General features: G+C 43.9%; 1 long non-coding RNA gene across 1 annotated transcript; it reads left to right on the top strand.

The window, feature by feature from the left end:
• The first annotated feature begins 1,392 nt into the window (after positions 1 to 1,392).
• On the top strand, positions 1,393 to 12,582 carry LOC135295188 (uncharacterized). Its single transcript, XR_010357211.1, has 4 exons — positions 1,393 to 1,788; positions 2,041 to 2,192; positions 2,734 to 2,963; positions 11,232 to 12,582. It is a non-coding gene; the product is annotated as an uncharacterized LOC135295188 (long non-coding RNA).
• The last annotated feature ends 1,613 nt before the right edge of the window (positions 12,583 to 14,195 follow it).

Genomic DNA, 14,195 nt, shown 5'->3' with positions numbered 1-14,195 from the left:
CTCAAATTATCTCCACATGCATGAGCGAAAAGAGCGCCTGGCATTCACCGCTGGCCAGAGCAGCCCTGTGGCTTGACTTCTACCCACCAGGCAGGCAGGGCAGGTCCCTGGCCACCTCACGAGTTTCCCTGCCAGCTGGCAGGAAGGTGGGCTGGTGCCTGACACGGAGGCAGGTTGTTCTGTTCCTGCTTAGTGGATGTTTTTATTGCAGTGTGAAACGAAGCAAAATATAGAAGCTGGCTGAGACTGTGTTGTGAGGAAATCCTCTGATCTCGCTAGCTCTGCTCAGTGTTTAGCCTTTTATCAGGACATGAGCTCATTGCTGTTTCAGGCTAAAGACAGAGCTTTGTGTGGATTCTTTGCTTTCACTCTTGAAATTCACGGTTTGACTTGCAGCTTGTGTCAGAAAGGGCCTGATCACAAAAAAAAAATGTTAATGCTTTTACCAGGAAAGTTAGCAGGCACTTACACGTCACTCTTCCAAGGGATACAGGTGTGTAAGTAGAGAAAAGTCACACATCTCTCTTTGAATCGGGTTCTCAGAGCATCCATGGAGATACTAATTATCTTCTGCTGAATATCCCCAATTTCTTTTATGTCACTGAGAGCTGTAGTTGCCTGGCAATACCCAGTAACATCCAAGTGCCTCAGAGGACTGGATGTAAACTGCAACATCGGCGCATTGTAATGCAGGCAGATGTATTTCAAGATTTTTACAGAGGAAAAGGTGCACAGAAAAGTTTAAACAGACAGCTGAAATGAGTCCTTTTTATTCACATGATATTTTATTCCTTGTGATAAACAACTTCTCCTTTTATTAAATAAACTCCAACAAAACCTTCCCCAGCTTTTGTCTGATGTTTGCTCCATTGCTGATCTTTGTGTCAGACTCATGATTCTGTTGCTGCAGAAATTTACACCAGGGGATGTCTGGCTGGGATATCCAGAGCCTTGTCAGAACATGCAGGGCAGGACTGAAGGACCTGGCCAGGGCTGTCAGCCTTGGAGCTGTCTGGGCCACCTTGTGGGGTGTCACAAGGCTCCTGATGTGTGAGTGTGGTCTCTCATGCTCTGTGAAATGACTGTGGGCTGTGTGAGCTGATGGGCAGCTACCAGCAGGATAGACAGTTCAGGTAGAGGCAATGTCTCTTTCCCCTAGACAAGCTTGTTAAGAACTCATTTAAAAGAGTTCAGAAGACTTGGGAATGATTTCAGCCTCAGCTTCCAGCTCTGGCACACTGCGGCAGCTCCTGCATGGTGCCTGCTCTGCTGCAGGAGAGGCACACACCCTGCTTGGCACCCTTTCCCTCAATATTATCAACACCTAAGAAGCACAATTGCCTTCACCTGGCTGCCTAGGCCCTGTGCTGCACTGTGGAGGAGGTGCTCAGAAGGCTTCTGTAACAGAAAGTTCAGATTCCACTGGTCCCAGGACTCTTCAGAGCATTTAAGCTTTTAATTTAAGCATTTCTGGCTTGATTCCAGGCTCAGCAGCGAGCAGCCGCAGTGTGGGAGCTCTCTATTGCAGAAGCAAGGGAAAACTTCTGAAAAAGCTGAGAGTGGTGGCTTTGTTTTGTTTTCGGTTCTGTTTGGTATTTCATCTAACTGTCAGGAGAGCTGTGGTTTTGTTTTCATGGCAGACTTTGTCTTCATAATGCCCCTGAGCACAGGGCAGCAGGTGAAGGCTGGGAGGTGCACGTTGCAGGCGGCTCTGCTCCTTTCCCTCAGCAGAGATAGGAGTGAGTTTTAATCAAGCACTGCTTTCATCAACACCTGCTAAACTCTAAGGTGAAGCCTGTTTGTTTGTATTATAAACCAATTCAGCGATGACTGGTTCAAATAGTGCTTTTAATTTCATGGGGGTGTGAAATGGTTGTGCTGTGGACAGCTGGCCCCCTGTTTAAGAGGGGTTTTTTTGCTCAGGTTGCAGTTCTTCATTGTCTGGAGTAACAGCTTTCCAGAATATACCTGATGAAATTATCTCAATCTGTTTCCTAAGGGAACTGGGTTTTTAAACTGAATTTTTCTTATTGCTTTTAGCAGAATAAGTGGTGCCTGTATTAGGAGAATAAGCTGCCATATTCCAGTCCATTCCATGTGGGAAAATGAGCCTGATGCTGCCTCTGCCTGTGACCTGAAAATTCACCGTCATATGCCTGTTCCATGGCTGGATGAAGAACACCTTGGCACAGGTGGTGCAGGGGAAGGACACACTATTGCATTCTGAATCAAGAAAAGCATAACATACAGGAAGATGTGGTTTGGGGTTTTTTTCTGTCATCTCCTTGAACATCACAGGCAGCACTCTCTTCCCTGCATTCCCCTTCTTTTCCTTAATATCAGAGTGGCCCTCAATAAGCCATTGTGCTCTGTGCCTCTGGGTGGTGTTTGGTACAAGCTGAAGAAAATTAAACTTTCGTGGCAGCATAATTCAATGTCCTGTCATGGCACAGTCTGTGTGTGGATCCCAGGCTCCAGCCATTCCCTGCAGTGTGGCCACTCTGTCATTCTGGCCATTTCCTCTTGCAGTGACCTCAAGCATGAGTGCTGTTGTAACCAGCAGGTAATTTAGACATTCACAGAAATTTAGGAGAGGCATGCCAGGGGACTGGGGACTCCAGGCTGAGACTTCACAGCCATCAGTTAAAGATCATAAGGTTATTGTACTTTTCTAGTTATAACTAATTACTTGCTTAATTTTAACCTTCCAATTTATGTCCTTTTGTGTTTTAGGTATACATCATATACATGTCTAATGCAATTTACTGCAGTATATTTATCACATTATGGAAGAGTGTTATCTTCATCAATTACAAGCTAAAAAGGGAATTAATAAGGGGATAAAAGCTAAATTTGTATTTCAGTGGACTCTGGAAGGCCTATCTCCATGGGAAAGCTGTATGTAAATCTGCAGTGTTTCATCTGGCTTATGTTAAGTCCTACGTTTGGATTTCAATTCTATGGTAAGTGCAAAGTATTTCTCCACAATAAAAGGGGAGTAAACTGCCTTGGAGTTAGTGAAGGTGTGCAAGATGAGTCACAAACCAGCTAATATTCTCTGTGTCCTACTCCATCTTGTCTTGCAGCAACCTGTGCACACTATTCAGCTAATATTTTTCTTTATAATCCAACTATTGGTTAAATTAGGGTAGCTGTGGTGTTAAGAAATAGGTGGTAGAGTGGAAAAAGCATCCTTGTGCTGCTTTATGTTGTGTGCCTGTTGCAAACCTTCTCAGTGCTTATCCTTCCCTATTCCTGACAAGTTACCTGCCCTGTCTAGTCAGAACAAACACTAATTACAAAATTCTCTAGCACTGCTGAAGCCCCCCTGTCAGGTGTATACTTGGCTGTGGTGTCTGAGCCAGCTGCTTGATCTTTCTTGCTGTTGACACTGCCTGCTCTGAAGTGACCAAACCACTCTTCACTTCCTCTGCTTCTCCTGGCACACTTCCTAGGAAGGAGAAACAAAGCTCTGCTTTTCCCAGGAATTGTGATCACCTCTTTTTCCTGTGCCAGATTTTTGCCAGTGGCAGAAGCTCATGCTTTCTCAGAATCTTTCATCAAGGTTCTCATCAGGAATATTAGGAGCCAAATTATCATTTATTTTAGTGGCATAACAAGTACCCTAAGGTAGAAAAAGCAGTGAGTTGCCAGTCCTGTGTTCTGCCACACTTGAGCATTCCCAAGTGCTCTTTGGGTTAAGGTCAATTTACAGAAGTTAAAGATACAGCTTTATACTCCAAAAAATAATTCTGGTCAAATTATTTTTCAAAAATACCCCTTTATAATATTCCATTTTTCCAGAATAGCTCTGAGAGCTTTCATTTTTACACACAGTCATGACTGAAACATAAGAACTCTTCATGGACATAAATTTTCACAAGGAAAGATGCAATGTAATTCTGCTGAACCTGGTTCTATGCTTCTTATACATATAAAATTATTTTTACCTTTTTCATGTTGGGTGGGAGAGACCCTTGGCTTGGAGTAATAGAGAGTTAAAGTCACTCAGTGCTGGTCTGAATGACTATGTAAATTGCAAGAGGCAGAGAATCTGATACTGTGCCTATAAATTTTATTAAACCAGCTGCTTGTCAAAATTCATTTTTGCTTTATTTAATCATTAGCTATTACTGGAAGAAAATTGTACATTCTGCTGTTAGTTCTTCTGTTATAAATCTGGGAAAAGAGCCTAATTCTTGCCTTCTTCTGTCTGGTATCTGGAAATCAATTCCAGAGAAATTTACTTTAGATTTAAGTTACCATATTCATAGCATAACTTGTTCTTTGTGGTTCTTAAAACAGATACATGGAAATGCCTATAGCTGTAAAAAATGATCCAAGTCAGCTGATTTCATGCCATAGCTTTTACCTCTGTGTGATGGGCTGTATTCTGCCACATGTCTTTGAGCATCAGACACTCAACTTGCTGGCCATTGAGCTGACTGTGGCTAAAAAATAGATACTGGCACAAACTGAGTCAGGCATGAGGTTTACAGGGAGAGTCAAAATTGCCAGTTGTTGCAATAGTGCCTGAAGCAAAGGTGTGGCTGAGTTAGCAAGCATCAACCCTTCAAACAATGATCAGCTTCCACCACGGTGTCCTGGAAAAGCTCTCCGTGTGCTGTGTAATCCCTTCTGCACACTTTTACTGCAGGTCTATCCTGGGAAGGGAGTGGGTAGATGGGGTGATGTGCCCTGGTCAATGTCTCCTCAGTGGGGCTGAGGCCATTGCAAAACAGTAGAAGAGGTGCTTGAGATTAAACACCAGAGCCCAGCCAGCAGCTGCAAGCACAGGGAGAGGAGTGGCTGTGGGGAGTGCAGGAGCCAGGCTGGTTGTGTGTGAAGAGGGCTGGGGCTTGGTTCTCCACAAGAAGGGACTCTGTGTACCAGGGAGAGGCTCAGGGGATCGACAGCCTCAGAACAGACCCACACTGTGCATGCACGGGGCAATGCCAGCACCTTTTAGCCAAGGATTGTAATCCTGCCGTGCCCAACAGGGATTTTGTCCAAACTGATGCCATTTGGCTCCTTCTTTGAGTTTCCATGCACACAGTGTTCAGAGAAGGACATCTAGCTAAAGGGTGTTAGCTCTCCAATTACCCTTGCCTGCTATAATGGCTCCCAGAGGCGCATTCTTCGCTGCCATAAATTAGAATAACCCTTAAAGTTGGCTAATTTGTCCATGCCCTTTGCTAGGGATGAGGGTAATGCGCAGGAGATGGAGAGCAGCCTCCTCCCCTCATAGCCTCGGGGCTCTCTCATCCACCTCAGCCCAGCCAGCAGTGGGGATCAGCTGTAATCCTCACGTCCTGCTGACAGCAAGGAAAAGCTGGGCAGGATGTCACATGGGCCAAAATAAATCCCTTCAGAAATACACCACCATTCTCATTCTCGTGTTGTGCTCTCAGCCAGCACACTCCCTGAGAAGGCAAAGGAAGCTTTTCCAGTCCTCTGGCTACAGCAGCACTGGGTTCTGCAGCCTAACAGGTGCTTGCATAAGCATCAGTCATGGGTTATCCTTTGTCTCAGCTTGGGAAAAAGAAATAATTTATTTTTCAGGTTACCTGTGGACTTTCGGCTGCTCAAAAGTTGCATTTTCAGCATGGAGAAAAGCTGTTAGATGCTTTTCTTCATGGTGATCTGCATGCATAATTAAAGAAAAGGGGAAAAATCTTGTGGGAGGAAACCACTTGAAAGGAGTGATGGTTGGTTCTGCTTTAATCTGTGTTGTTTGATTGACCCTTTCTGGTGACAAACCAGGTGCACTGCTGCTCTGCTTCTGAGGGCAAGCAGCAGAGGTAATTTCCATCCTGGAATGATAAAGTGCTAGGGGTAAATTTGTAGGGTATCACCCAGTTCTTTCAGTTTAAAAGATGCTCCAGAGGGGCCCCTGTAGCTCCCACAGTGTCTGATGGAAATTTGCACATTCATTTGGACACTGCAAAGCTGTGAACAGGGGTCTCCATCAGGTTTCATGAGTGTGTTAAGCTGTGTGTAGGTGCACCTGAGGACCCCTGGGGCTCCCTGTGCAGTCCTTTGCACCCTTTTGGCAGCCTGGGGAAGAGACCCCTTAAAAATCTTGGGAGTGTGGGGATCCTTCTGCTGGTTTCCAGCCTCATCAGTTCCCTGATCCACTTTCTATGCAGAGGTGCAAACATTTGTCCCAGCACAGCAGATGGGTGCTGTGAGGGAGGAAACAGTGGTGAAGGGAGAAGAGACCAAATCTGCTAATCCAGTACTGCCACCACATAAACACACCTTGAACTGCAGCTGCTGGGAGCTCATCTGTCACTGCTGCCTTTTTGTAGGGTGATGGGGAACAGGAGCTGAGCCTAGGAACTCAGCTCTGAGAAGCAAATTTATTTCAGTTAAGTGTAAAAGAAGCCAGATACTCTTTTGTTTTAGTTTATCCAGCCAGATCTCTGGCAGTTTCCCCATTTCCCTTTGAATTACCCCCTCTGAGTTCACTGCAGTGCCTTGAGTTCACTCTGGAGCATAATTGAGTTATGGCTGCTTATTTCCTTGTGTTTTTGTGATTAAAACAAATCTGTGATGTGGGGATACATCTTGGCTTAGTCAGAAGGTAAGTGAAGGCACCTAACTGCACCCAAATGCTTGCAGGGTCCATCACAGACAGAAAGGGCCAGTGTGACCACAGGCTGGAAGAGTGTGTGAAGGGTGAGGAGTCTGACCCCTGTTTCACTGTGTTTACCAAGAGATTCCTGTAGTGGTTTTACCCTGGTATAAACCAAGCAAACACAGAGAGGAACCAGGCCAAAGTTCAAACAAGCCTGGTTTTTCATGCATCCACCTTATCTGACTGCTCCCACCCCTTGTGCAATATATAATAAATGTTAGTGAGTTATTTCTTATGGGCATTGCTGTGAAATGCCAATCCTAGCTGCACCCTGGTCAGACCCCAGCTTCCTCCTGTCCCCTCTCACTATTCACACACCCCTTAAACCAGCTGCAGGTGCTGCAGACAGTCAGCTATTAGGGGGAGCTGACCAACACAAGGCTCAATTTTTTAGCTCTGGACTGTACCCCTGAAAACAAACCATTTTTATTAATTTTCTCTCCGTTTCCTTCTGTTTCTACATCAAACCAATATGGCAGCCCCAGCCCCTACACTGATTTCTCCAGAACTGGAGAGTATTCAGCTGCACTCAGACCTGGCCTACAATCTCAGGAAGGTCTAGTCAGGTTTCACAGTGGGCAAACAGTCTGCTCCTGTCTCTGAATGTGTGGAATTGAACAAGGGAATGTGATGAATGAGCATGTTTTTCTTTCTCAGCATATCTTCTAAATCCCACTGGCCAGCCTGGGTGACTGGCAAACCTCTCCCAGAATTCCAACTGTTGTAGCCCATCCCAAATCTTATCTCCCATTAAATGATTTAAGAGTATTTCTCCACAAAAAGTTTCCCAAAATCCTGTGAAGAAAGCCTCTGCTTTTCTCACTCTCCCTGGCTGGGATCCAGTGGTGAAGCAGGGACCCCTAACTCCGAGCAGGTTGGGCCAGTCCTTGTTCCCATTCCTCCCTGGCCTGGGGCTGCCTCCACCTGCCCTGGGCACGACAGACTCTGTCCAGCCCTGCCTTAGGCAGCTCCAGCCTGGACTCAGAGTGCTCCTGGTTCCTGGACAGTTCTGTGGCACCAGAGCTGATCTGCACGAGGATCCAGCAAAGGTGGGACAGCTCTCATGTACCTGGGCTGTTGTGCAGGGCATCACACCAGGAGACTCTTCTTTATTGAAATGTAAAGGGAAAAAGGGAGATTAGTGACCCCTCAACTCCTGCACCATCTGAGAATCCCAGATAGGTTCTCAGATAGTGCAGATCACCAGGATGTTTTTGGACTGAATTCCAGCCAAGAGCCTGGCCCCATGTTCTTTACATGGAAGCAGCAGAGAAACAACATAGGAAATTAATGTTCTCTCTTTAGATGTAATAAATGTTTGTCCCTGTTGTTTCATTCTTTTGCTCAGTGTCCTGCCAAGGAGTTCAGTGCTGGATAATACAAATGAAAAGCATCCCCACCCTGAAGGGCTGACAACTCAAGAGACAGACACACTGCAGACTGGTTTTGCCAGGGAATAAATAGGTGAACATAGTTTCATGTTTATCACTTTTACCAGTGAGGAAGAACAGGACAGATTCAGAAATGAATGAGCCTGAGAGAGGTTTTCCCTGTTGATTCTGGGGAAAAAAACCAAACCAAACCAAACAAAAAAAAAAAAAAAAAAAACCCTAACACACACACAAAAAAACCCCAAACAAACAAAACAACAACAACCAAAAAAATCCATCCAGTGAATATTGAATTGAGGAGAATTTGAATGGGAAAGTAGCTAGAGAGCAGTGTTTGGCCATGGAGAGGAAGACAAACTGTTCAGGGCAAAGTCTCCCCACCGGAGTAAACTACCTTAAAATTCCCACTGAAATAAATCAGAAGTTCTTCTCCAAATAATCACACTTAGTGTATATGTACTGCAATCTGACTAATTCATTACCTGTCCAACAAAACTGGAGTAGCTGAACCATATTTTTTTAATTTAACCAGAAAATTATTTGTCTGATTTATCTGCCAGCAAAGGGCGACTGAAAAATTTAAGTATGCTTCTTCAGAATTCAGGGACAATTGACCAAACCTTGCCTTGGCCTTCTGGTTACATAAAGTCTGTATTTCCAGCCATGGCTTAACTATACAGAAAATATTAGCTGCAAGAATTAGGAAAGTAGCAGCATCCTTATTTTGGCTGCAAGCTTTATGCACCTGCACGGGCAAACAAGGTGCCTACACCATTGCAGAATTCAAACACACTCATGTTTAATTCAAGGCTCTGATTCTTTTAGTTTTCAATTATTGCGCTGCAAAGTTTTCAGGCTGGTGTCCAAATTTGTAAAAACTTCTTATACAAACCTTGGCTGTTCTCTGCACAGAAGTGAAACAGCAGGGATTTACACCTGCCTGTCACAGGGTCCTGCAGGTGATGAGCATTTTTGGCTGCAGGCTTTTGCCAATTTGTCTGCGTGGCTATTTACACAATATTTGCAACATACATTTTCTCAAAATGTTTATCTATTCATAGGTTTTCAGGCATTACAAAGAGGGAAGGTAAAGGAAGAAGGTAAATATAACATGGAAAACTCCGTATTAAGGGTTAAACACATCCACAGACACAATCAACAATGTGATTACCATGAGATTGAAGACCAAGTGTTTTGGTATTTCTAAAAGCCTTCAGGACCACCTGCACTTATAGCACAGTAATACTTTAATGCAGCTTTTTTATTTTAGACCTCAAAGTGTGAAATTCTCACAGAGACATTTCCCAGGCTTGTGTTCTTTGTATGCCCTCAATCACACTGGCATTCATAGGAATTTTCTATGAATGCAGGGTCGGGCCCTGTTACAAGTTTCTGTTTTCTAAGTCTGTTAGGGGAACACAAGAAGAAGCAGATATTACATGTGCAAATTTTTACTTTCATCTCCAGGTGGGTATGAATAGTGTGTCATTAGTTAATGATGACATAAGAGCTGGCATTCCTGATAAGCCCACAGCTCCTCCAGGCTTGCTGGAAGGTTGCAATCCTATTAGGCAGATGCTGTAAAAGTTGGGTTTTTAATTACCTTGGAGTCAAGATAACTCTTCCCTTTCTGAGCTGCTCAGAATTACTCAGAGATGCATGTTCAAGGGAAGGATTTGGCCTCCAAATTTAGAGCACAATGACTTTTAAACACAGGGTGAAATACAAGATTTTTTCCTATGGTACCCAACAAGCATCTTTCCTACTGACCTGTCTCCTGCCTCTTTGTCATCATCTTTCATGATTCAGGGTTCATGTGACCTCCTTCACACCCCACCCCCAGCCTCACACCTTCCACCACTGACAGTCTGATCACCTGGAACAGGGGACCTGGGACCATCAGGGGACAGGTCTGTGCCACGTTTGGATTGTGTCAAAGTCACAAAAAGCCTGACTGTGAGAGGGGATCTCAGGACAGCAGGCTGGCAGGGAGCCAAGAGGAGCGTGTCAGTGGCTGTGTTTTGTAAACTAGCAGCAATCCTTTTGCCACTGTGGATTGCAAAAACAGCAGCACGGCCAATGTTTATGTGCCTCTGGCATCCTGACTAAGAATCTTTTAGTTACATCATAGGTATGTGCAATAGGGTTTGGAGTTTTGCTGGCTAGTGGTGTGATTTTTGGCCTCGTGAGATGTGGCTGGATGTGTAACTGAGTGTCAGAGTTATATCTGGAGCTGAACCAAAACCACAGGGAGACAGCCTCGTATTGTGAGCAGTGCTTGGTGTAGTAGTGGGGGAAGAGGGACTTGACTCCTCTTAAGTCATAAGCCTGACCAGTAGAACTGCGTTGTTTTGCTCCAGATGTTGCTGTGCTGTGAATAATTTGACTTTCCCTGCATTGTACTGGGTAGCAGAACTTTGCATAGCAAACCCCTTTTGCTGTGCTCCAGTTTGTAGCTCATGGACATTTTAGGAAGCATAAGATTACAGACCAGAGGTTTGTTTTGGGTTGTTGGTTTTTTTCCCCCTGTGTTCCGTATGTGGAACTCTGAGATTAAATGTGTACTGTTTTCCTAATGAAGCTTGTCCTTCTTGACTAAGGGCTAGTTGTCAATAGGAAGTTGATGTGAAAAGTATCAAGGGCTTATTCTAACCTCCTACAAACTCCTGCAAGCTTTCATCAAAGAAACAACCAGAAAGGCCACTGGTTTTGTATCCATACAAATATCAAATATATGGACAGCCATAATCATTTAATTCTTCTATTGTTTGTCATTTTATTGTTTTCACCAGCAATATAAGCAGCTTTGCACCATTCTTCTCTACAGAGGTAAGTACTATTATTTCTAGGATGATCAAGACCCCAGTGGAAGCTGTCATTATGAAGGGTGATGGTACAGGTGGAAAAGATGAACACTCCTTGATTCAAATAGAAATGTGATCTTGAGAGGTACAGGGTGCCATGGCAGTGAGGAAAACAACTGTGTAAAACCCAGACACAGTTTTCTTCCTGCCCTGGGTCCTTCAGGCAGTGGCTGAGAGCATCCCTAGCCATTCCTCCCCACCTTGTTGATTCCTCTCCTCTCTGAGCAGGGGTTCAGAGAGGCCTCACTTTTTGGTAGCAGCTGCAGAGCTACATGGCCTGTGTTGTCCAGCAGAGATTTGGTGGCTGCTCCATGGACAGACAAACCTTTCTTGCAGGGGAGAAGTTGCAGCCCTGAGAGCAGCTGTGGAAAGCACAGGTGCTGTGCTACTGCTGGCCCATCCTGCTCCTAAAACAGAACCCTGCACCATCTCTCAGTTCTTTCATCTGTGAAAGGAGGTAAGAGGATTGCTGTACCTCAAAGACATGAAGTTTAGATAATTACAAGTGGGAGACACTGAAATATTACACCAGCAAAAATACCTCAGATGAAGAATTGTTGCTCTTTCAAGGCTAATATGATTTTCTCCAGGTTGTCCTGCTCAGTGAATTCTAAAGGGCAGGGATATGGTTTTCTTAAACTCTGTGGAATGATGCTGGATTTCTCTTTGTTGGCTTTTATTTTCTATGACAGTCCATAGGGTTTTTCCTCAAGGGATTTAAGTACCTTTATAGACCTTGCTCACGACATCCTTCTTCTTCCCATTCCTTCTCTTTTGAACTTAGATATACACTTCATTCTGACAAGTAGCAGGAAAAAAAAATCTATCTGATCTGTTACCAGTTTTATGTAATTTAGAATGCAGGGTTACACTGGACTATTTTCTGTGGAGAAAAAAGAGGTGAATCATCCTGAGGTGGGTGCAATCCCTTCAAGATCTTGAGTCCTAAAATGACAAGTTACTGTGGGCAAGCTGAACCACTTAGCTCCCAAGTCCTTCCCAATCATAATTTATAACAAAGAAGGATATTTCCTTAGGTTAATGTTTCAGCTACTTCTCATCTTTTGTGCCACTTTTCTGAAATCTTTTTTGGGTACGAGTTGATGCTGCACATCAGATTTCTCTTTTGCATTCAATGAGGGCCCAGTCATTCTAACAAACTTCAAAAGGGATTTCATATTCTATGAAATGCTTCACATTTCTTTTTATCAAAGTCTGATTTTTTTTCCCAGGGTTGTACAAGCTCACACTACCTACCGAGTCTGTCTGTCTGCATCACTTTCATGTGTTTGTGAATTGCTAATGAAGCTACGTGGGCCTCAAAGCTTGCAAAGGGTTCCCCTCCACTGGGTTTGTACAACCTGAATTAATTCTCCTCTAGAAATCCCAAAGTGCTTTGCCCCTTTTGCCCATGCTTAAAAGAAAAGGATTCCCTTGGCTGTGAGGGTGAGCTCGTAGAAGCCCAGCAACAACACTGTCAACCAAAGGTTATCGTTTTTGCTTTGCAAATTATTGATAGGAAAACAGAAGACGCAAAATCCAGGGACATGTTCTCAGCTGAAAATCCTATTTTTGCTCTGCTGTTGCTGAGTAGCCTTGACTACTTCTGCTTGCAATGTGATATCCCATAACTTCCATACCTGACTGCAAAATTGCTGAAAACCCCAAATGTGCAGCTTTACTTACAAACCACTATTTTTTTTTTTTCCAACAGTGGTGCAGTGATGCATCTTTCCTTTCTGCTTATCCAGCTTAGCTATGGATTCAGTAAACATATATTCCTCCAAAGGAGTGACAGGAAATGTCCTCCATCTAAAGCTGTTAGTAGAGATTTCTTCCTAGTGGAAAGCAGTTAGTTGTTCACTTATATCCTAAAATGAAAGGATAAAGATCATATTTTGTATGCTAGTAATATTTTTACCAAATAGTATAAGATTTTTTGGTCATTTCTTTTATTTCTTTAATCTCAAAAATAACCAGTGACAATGAACTCTCCGTGTTGGTAATTTGTTGATGGGGGAAAGAGAGATTTGTCTGTGTTATTCAAAATTCTGTAATGAGGACAGAAAGAAAGATTGAAAGTACTCTCAAAAGGCAATTAATTCTTTATGCAGGTGTCCTGGATTGCCAAGCAGATTGTATTCTATTTGCCATCTGTATGGCAGTTGTCTTCTGTTAAGGGGGCAGTTTTCCTGATCTCTTCCACACCACTCCTCCATCTGGGGAGACATCTGCTGATAACAGGCTATGGAATGTCCCTGCATGACTGATAAGAACTGCAGCACCCCAGTGGGAGATGTGAGCCCAGAGGGAGGAGCCAAGCATTCCTACCCGGATATAATCTTGAGTTCTGGAACACCAGCACAGCTTCTCCACTGGGTTTCCCAGAAGAACAGCTGCCTCTTCCCCTGGACCTTCAGAGGAAGACTACACCCTTCTACAGGATCCCTGCTCCAGCAGAACCACACCTGACACTCCAGGACTGCAGCCACCATTCCAATTGGACTGCTACCAGCACCCTGACCCACAAGGTGCCAGGCTGTGTTCTGACTCTGTCAGTGTTGTTTTGGTTTACTGCATTGTTTATTTTATCTTTTTTTTTCTTCTCTAATAAAGAACTGTTATTCCTGCTCCCATATTTTTGCCTGAGAGCCCCTTAATTTAAAATTTATAGCAATTCAGAGGGAGGGGGTTTGCATTTTCCATTTCAGGGGAGGCTCCTGCCTTCCTTAGCAGACACCTGTCTTTCCAAACTAAGACAGCAGATTTTATCAGAAACTCTCTTGAAGCCCTTCGTCTTGCCCTCTGTGAAAACAGATAGAACCCAAGAAGGTGACAGAAAGTAAGAAGGTGTGGAGGCCTGATCCCAAAAAGGACCTATGCAAGCAAATAAGAAAGCAACAAACCATCAGAAATAGAATCATATATAGATAAATATGGCCCCATATGTATTTCTTTCCTTCTGCAGCCCTTTTCTTATGTTTTCCTGAGCTTTCAGGAAGTAATTAATTGACTTGGGTGGCATGTGTTTGTTTCTACATGGTTATAGAAAAGGTGCCAGAGCCCTGTAATAAATTATTTCTCTGAAACATTAAATATCTGGGCAACTAACTGTCAAGGATTCTCCATGCACAGATGGGAGCTGCAGAACAGCAGATCTGTGGGGTCTGAATCTCATGCAGCACAAAAGGAGCCCTTTCATGTTACATGAAAACACCCTGCAGTGTTTGAAATTAATTCCTTTGGATCAGGGGGAATCAATTTTGGTCAAATTGCCTTCAATCAAATGACTAATGGTTT

This window comes from Passer domesticus, chromosome 2 (assembly GCF_036417665.1).
Source record: "Passer domesticus isolate bPasDom1 chromosome 2, bPasDom1.hap1, whole genome shotgun sequence".
NCBI lineage: Eukaryota > Metazoa > Chordata > Aves > Passeriformes > Passeridae > Passer > Passer domesticus.
The sequence above is the reverse complement of the archived record's forward strand: the minus strand, read 5'-3'. Positions and strand labels throughout refer to the sequence as shown.